Here is a 7,932-nt window from a genome sequence, read left to right as displayed (position 1 = left end):
GGTTGCTGTCTTTGGCTTCTGTCTACTTAATTCAGCTCTGATAGCAAATGCTTTTGGATAATGTCATGATATTTCCATCAAGGAATTCAAAGTTGGTGAGAGGAAAGGTGTTGAACTGCTATTATTCAATCGAGATGAGTTTCAGAGATAAGCCTGTGGTTTGGCAGACTCCTCACTGTAAAGGATGTTAGGCAATAAACTGAGGTGCAGGATCCAAGGGCAAAGCTCTTTGCCCAGTGTACCTGTGGTAATGGTATTTCACATTACAGCAAATGAAACTTCCAGTGCTGGTGGCTGATGAAGAAGGGTATGCCAGCAATTGCACTGGCTTTTCGGAAGGAGCTGGGCACTGAAGGAAAAGGAGGATTAACATTGATTATTTCTTTCTGAAAGTGAGTTAAGTCATGGGATAAGTGCCAGTTCATGAAGTTGTGGTCTTGGTCTCTCTTGATAAGCATGTCCTGCTCTTCCCTTTTTTTCTACTCCCAAATACAGTGTATAAAAGCACTCTCTATAGTAAGGCTGCTAAATATTGAGTCTGGCACTCAATTTACTGAGAACATGATTCTCTCAGTAGAGCACTGCTGTTTTGGTTTACTTTTTATGGACTGAAAGATACAGTAGGATTAAGAAGACAACTGTATTGCTAAAAAAAAGGGGTGACAATTGCCATAATTTCTGAACAATTGAATGTTATTAAAATTAAAAAAATGAAATCCCTCAAATACTTGTAGAGTTGTGTAATTGAAACAGTTAGTTTCAAGTAGAGACCAGATGAAGAAATGTTCAACAGTCCGATATGCAGATTGTCAATTGGTTTCTTCAGTCTAAAGGTGCAAAGACTGTAGTTAGTAAAATGAGCTTTATATAAAGTATTTCTTGCCACATTTTGTAAAAGCCCTACTGAATACACATCTAAGAACCCTAAAATTCACATCGTACTGTTTATCAATCCATTTGGATGACCTTAAGATGCTCTCATCCTGACTCCGATCAGGAAGAGAGCAGGGATATTCAGGGTATTTCTGGGACAAGAGAGGGAAGGGAAGAAGCTGGAGGGGGTGCAGTGGAAAATGCATAAGAAGAAGAAGAAAACAAAGGAAAAATGTTATTTTCTTGGAAGCTTGAGTTATAAGATCAGATTATAGCTAGCAGAATCAAGGACACATAGACATGGCACATGATGATTATGATTTATGGGAGCATTAAAAAGGAAGAAAATCAATATATATTCTAAAAGTTCTGTTTTGCTCAGATTAATCTAAATGCCTTGAGTTTGTGATGGCAGGGAAGTCTGTAGTGATAAGAACTTTTTTTTCTCCCTAACAGTAGTTTCAATAACTGCTAATGTACAAATCCAACTTTAGAAAATGAACATTTTGTATCCTTTCATTTTAAAAAATAAAAGTCAGTAGGTACAATTTGCAATAAATTTGAGGTCAAATGTGACACTATATAGGGATCTGCTACTAATAAACAAAATCATAATAGAGTACATGAAGATTCCATTACGAGGATGCAAACCCAAAAGATTAATTTCCCCATAAAATATATTCCCCCTTCAACTCTTTCTGCCAGTTATTTTCTTTGTTCTGGTGCCTGTAACAAAGTAGTATCTTCATCTGAATATCTATGCTGGTTTACTTTTATAATTTTGTGCATCTTAGTTCTAATCAGATGTTTGTAGCCTGTTAAGTGATGTATTATACTTTTTTGTCTAATGATTGCTATGTGTTAATTTGATGCAGTTTTCTTATAGGAAAATATTTCTTGTGAAACTTAGCTGTTTTTTAAATATATATACACAAATACTTTTTTTCCCTAATTGTATTAAATCTAATATTTCTAGGTATTACAGAAAAGAAAAAGGAAGTAATAAGATAAATGCAGCCACATAGCCAAATGCCTGCCTCAATCTTCCCCATCATGTAAATGTCATACAAAGCAGCAGCCAATATTCAGGACTAGGGCAGGTAAAGACACAATTAAGATTTATGTCACATACTGACTGTAATGCTTTTTGACTAGAAATGGTAAACGCATTGCATACTTTCACTTAAGTGTTCATGTAGTCCTTGTTGGTACTTTGATACTTTAAAATACTGCCTTTGAGGTGGTTTTCTTTTAACAGGCCCCTTTAGAAACACTACACAATATTAACAAAAATATGAACTATAAAATATAATTGCAAGCTCTTCTTTGCCATTTCTCTATATTTGTATTTATTACTAGTATTTAAAATGCAAATATTTAAAGATTTCTCTTTAAAGATATCTATAAGTGTCACTAAAAAAGTGGCACTAAAACTTGTGTTAGAAGAGTAGTAAAGAATGTAACTAATTAATAAAGTCACATGAGCTAAGACACTGGATAAGATACTAAGATACTGGGAAACTGTCATTGGAAAGAAATGCTTAGTAGGTATCAGTTAATGAAGCTTCACAGTACATATGTAGAATAGATAAATGGCCATTTGTTTCTTAATTTTAACCACTTAGTATAAGGTTTGTCTGATGGAGGCAGTTACAATATACAGAACAACTCATGATTAATTCTTGCTTGAGATCACTGAATGGGAGGCAATTCAAATAAATTGTGTTATTACAAGTGTCTACCACATATGTTACTGCTCAAAAAAGTTATTTATTCTCAAAACACAGAGGAATACTGTACCTAGATATAAGTAGTGAACTATGGAACTTGGTAAATATTTTTAATATTAATTAAGTGGGCTCTTTTCCAAAGTTAAGTCTCTTTTCAGTGTTCAGTCCTGGTGATGGGAGTGTTTCTGTCAGGCACAGAAGCAGAATCCTAAAAACGGGTAAGGTACGAGTGATGGACAGTGTTTTTTTCCTAATGGATGCTTCAGAGTCCTTGTTTCCCACAGTACATAACTGCATTTTTGTCTTAAATATAATTTCCTCTTATAAAACTCGTATTTTGTCATAAGTATCTGTTTATTTTTAAGTCATACTTAGGAACTATAATATGCTTCCATGTCTTTTCATTTTTTAGAAGTCAATATAAGTGATTCTTGTAAGTGAGCAATAGAGAATAATTTTGGGTCAAAGCTAAGTCATAATGAATGTAATAGCAAAATCTTGTAAATTGTCAAAGAATGATTATTCAACAATTGTGTGGGAATTATTGGGGCAGACTGGTTATAATTAATTCCACAAACTTTGAGAAATGGAGAGACCAGGATTAGAAGGGAGAACATAAAATTATTTTGCTATGCGCAATATGCACACTCTTCAACATTCCTGGTATACATATTTCTGTTACACTAATTCTCACTCTGTTTAGCTTTTGTCAAGTTTAAAATTTTCGCTCAATATTACAGTTTCCTGAGGAATGACACTTTTAAGTGCAGCAGAATCAAGATAGTTTTATTTTCTGAAATTAATAACTGATGTTAGGTATTTGAAAGCTAATGTATAACAATGAATAATAGCTTCTTCCATATTACCTGCTTATCTGTTCATAATTTTGGTAGAATTTACTTATCCGAGCAACTAGTTCATCATTAATTCTTTCACATAAATTACTGTTTAATGTTTATTATATTTACAAGTTTGGATGCAAATAAATTTTAAGACTAAGAATAAATGAAACTCTTAGACTGTGGAAGAAATACAGGTTTGTTCTGGGTTCAGCAGTAGCAGTCATTTTTCTGCTTCTTAGTAGCTGGTGCAGTGCTGTGTTTTGACTTTCAGCCTGGGAACAGCACTGATAACACCAATATTTTTAGTTGCTGCTCAGTAATGTTTGACTCTGACCAAGGACTTTCTGAGTCTCATGCTCTGCTGAGGAGGAGGAGAAGCTGGGAGGAAGCAGAGACAGGACACCTGACCCAAACTAGCCAAAGAGGTATTCCATACCACAGCACATCATGCCCAGTATATAAACTAGGGGCAGTTACCAGGAAGGGATAGATTGCTGCTCGGGTTGGGCTAGGTATCGGTAGGAAGGTGATGAGTGATTGTATTCTCTTCCTTTGTTACTTCCCTTACCATTATTATTCCTGGTTGTAGCAGCAGTGATTTGTGTTATACCTTAGTTACTGGACTGTTATCTCAATCCATGGGAGTTACATTCTTTCGATTCTCCTCTCCATCCCCCCGGGGAGACGGAGTGGGAGGAAGGGGGTGAGTGAGCAAGCAGCTGCATGGTTCTGGGTTGCTGGCTGGTCTTAAACAACTACAAGGTTATTTTCAGTCACTGAATATGTTTTCATCTACCCATTTTATCATTCTTAAAGAACATAATCACTATTAAAGAGAAAGCATAGGCAAACCCCATACTACAGGGACATTCTTCAACATTTCCGTCTATTTGAGACTAACAAATTGAAAAATCTCTTGCAATTTTGAACACTTGTCAGATAAGGGAGAACAATTCTGTCTCTTACAAAACCTTCAAGATCAAATAGTGACATATTCAGAGCGTATTTTGTTTTCTCAAACCATAGGATGAGCTCAGTGATAAAATTAAAGAAAATACTATTCTGATTTTCTCTTAATTTTTTGATGGAGTAGTGTTGCATCCTCTGAATTCTACTGTCATCAGCTGGAAATAACTAGATATTTCCAGGTTTTAAGTAATTCGATTAATATTTTGCATAAGTCAGATAACTTGTCTCAGATTTAATAATGCAAATTTTATATTTTCAATATTTCTAAATCTGTTTCATTGATGAATTGAAAATAATCTGCTAAACAATTAATGACTCCATTTTGAACTCTGAAATAACAAGAACCTATTCCAAATGCTTGAATGTTCACTTGGTAAGGAATATGTGGCCAGATAAAATTATAACCAGTACCAGTCCTGATGTAATAACACTAAATGGTGATTTCATGAAAATCGAGCAGCCAAGTATTACTATAGATATTCCTTTCTTACTGTTCTCCAAGCACAGCTGAAGACACAGAGGAAAGAACTGAGAGTTTATCACAAAAAAGGTGTTACTGAAATACTAATTATTGAGTGAAAAAACCTTGGAACCAGAATGCTAAGCAGACTTACATGTAAGCATGCATGTGGTTCTACGATTCTATGTAAATGGTTACTTATGTGTAAGATTAAATTTCTAGGTGTTCCAGGCCTCTAATTTCTAAGAGTTTTACTCAGAGTATGAATAAAACTAAGTAACTTTACTACAAAGTGTAATGCTCAACTACAAGTTGAGCCTGGTCTGTTTTCGGAGGAGAGGACTGTCTGCTTGGTTTGGGTTTTTTGTTGGGTTTTTTTGTTTGTTTGTTTTTTGTTTGGTTGGATTTTATTTTGTTTGTGTTTTTTTTTGCTATCTTGAAACTAGTATTGCTCAAGACAGCAAATAATATAATGCAGAATTCAGAACTGCTTCAATGAGCTTGTCACATTTATCACTGTACATTGATAGGTACCTTCTAAAAAAAAAATGGAAAATGTGAATAAAGATTTGCTTTAGGAACAAACTACCAACTCTGGTGAAACAGCGACTTTAATAAACCTGTGGCTTTGTACATTATGAAAAGTCATGACTCTTCTAATATTTATATTACAGTGTTTTGTTTGTACTTTGTACATGATACTGTGTTATATTTGTTTCTCTCTTCTCAGTTCTCTCTTCTGTAAATTGAGGTAGCCTGAAAGAAAACACTTTAGTCTTGTCTAATTAATTTTTCAGTACCAGTTTGCATAAACTGTGTGCTAAATATTTCATTTGCTGCAATAATAAGAACAGACAATGACATGACAAAAACCCTATTGCATAAGTTATACTTCTTGAATACCACAGAAGTTGACCTACATTTTGCATGCTGGTAATACTTGTGAGAGCTGCAGGGTTAACATGCTTGGATACCACTACAGCTTTTTGCCAGAGAACGACAGTGGTTAATCATAAGAAGACAGCATCAGGAGAAGCAGAGGGGGCCTTCCAGTTCACTGAACATTGCTTTAATTATGTTTTAGGGTAAGAGAGTCCATGTGCAAGATCAATCTTTTGTCTGATGTGTTTGTATCGGTTATGAGAATGCCTTTGATTTTCAAGGCCTCAGATTAATTCAAATAGGATAGATACTACATATTCATTTCAAAGGCATTTGGGCTAGAGGGAGAAAGAAACATTGGCTTATTCTGTCTTTCAGTGAACACAGACTTTCCTGTGGTGGGTTTTAGCCCCCACCAAGCTGGACCAAAAACTGAACTACTGACAGAAATTCTTTCAGTTCTACATTTTGTTACCAGTCTGTTCTTTGAATTATGTAAGTGCTGAGCTTTTTTATTTAAATAGCAGAGGAAAAGAATGAAGATTGCTGCCAGATTGAAATGAAAAACCAAAAGTTTCAGAATACTTAAAACTAATATATTAGTTTTAGGAAAATTAGTGTCTTCTCACAGATTTAAAAGAAAAAAATATCCCCCCCCCCAAAAAAAAAAACCCAAAAAAAACCAAAACCCCACCAAAACTCCAAAAAACCCCCAGAATCAGTGTAAAGTGGCAAGAATGTTGACGGTGTTTTCCTACCACTTCAATGTATATTGTTGTGTCAGCTTCTGGATTATTGGTAAGTGCAGAGCAAAGGAGATGAAGAATGGGCCAAAAAACCCAGAAAATGAATTGTGGTCTGTTTCTTCACTGAAGCTAAGGTAGGATGTCAACAGTGATGATTTTGTTTACTGTATTTCATTGAAGACATACCAATATTGCTGATGTGGCATGGATCCCAATGCAATGACCATGCTGATGTTGGCTCTCATTTTTTGTTCCTGCTTTGAATTTACGTAAAGGCAGAATAAGCATTAAAGGTGAGGTTGGACACACTTCTGGGCAATTTAATCTAGTGGAAGATGTCCCTGCACATTGCAGGGAAGGTGGACTAGATGGCCTTTAAAAGCTGCTTTCAACCCAAGCTATTTTATGAGTCTATAGTAACTTCCCACATGGAAACAGAGCAAAACAGAAGCAGAGGCTTGAGTCACTGGCATAATCGCACTATCACCTTGCACTGGTTTATTGAGAAGTTTTACATTATTGGGGAAGATCTCCTTGAGAAGAAAAGTTGGAGAGTTAGCATATCAGTTAAAAATCATATTCCACTTTCCAGATAAGCAAGTGATGCTGCCAGGGTTCTGGCCAACATTAGCTTTACAAATAAAGCAAGTAGTGACAGATTGTGTATGAGCCATTGGGAAGGATGTTGTATTACAACAGCTGCTTTTATGACCCTAATTATTGTACTGCCAGGTACAAAAGGTATACATGCATATGCAGAGAACAATACTTTATGTTGTAAGCATACACTTCTGATGATGGCAAACTCGATAAAACTTATTTTCCCTGCCCATGGCAGGGGGGTTGGAAGTAGGTAGGTCCTTTCCAAACCTAACTATTCTATGATTCTGTTTTTTTGCTGTTTTCTTTTATGCTGTGTATGGAGCAAAGTAGGGTTCTGTGTTCTGCTATTCTTCTGATATCTTCTAAATGCTGTGGACCACTAAGAAAATGCTAACTCATGCAAAATTTAGTGGTTAGGCAGAAACGGCACAGCCTATTGTGCTGTGATTTGACACCTATATAATGGCTAATTCCTGCATAGGCTTAACCCAGTAAGGCACCAAAACTTGTGAAAAGTATTAGATATCTGCACTGCTTAGTAGCTCACTAAAAGGTTAGAACAAGTCCAGAGGAGGCCACGAGGATGATCAGGGGACTGGAGCACCTCTTGTATGAAGACAGGCTGAGAAAGTTGGGGCTGTTCAGCCTGAAGAAAAGGCTGCATAGAGACCTCATAGGGGGCCTACAGGGATGCTGGGGAGGGACTATTCATTAGGGACTGTAGTGATAGGACAAGGGGTAATGGGTTGGAACTTAAACAGCAGAGGTTTAGACTGGATATAAGGAAGAAATTCTTTCCTGTTATGGTGGTGAGGTACTGGAATGGG

The sequence above is a fragment of the Melopsittacus undulatus genome, chromosome 7 (assembly GCF_012275295.1).
Source record: "Melopsittacus undulatus isolate bMelUnd1 chromosome 7, bMelUnd1.mat.Z, whole genome shotgun sequence".
Classification (NCBI taxonomy): domain Eukaryota; kingdom Metazoa; phylum Chordata; class Aves; order Psittaciformes; family Psittaculidae; genus Melopsittacus; species Melopsittacus undulatus.
Note: the sequence above shows the minus strand (reverse complement) of the source record.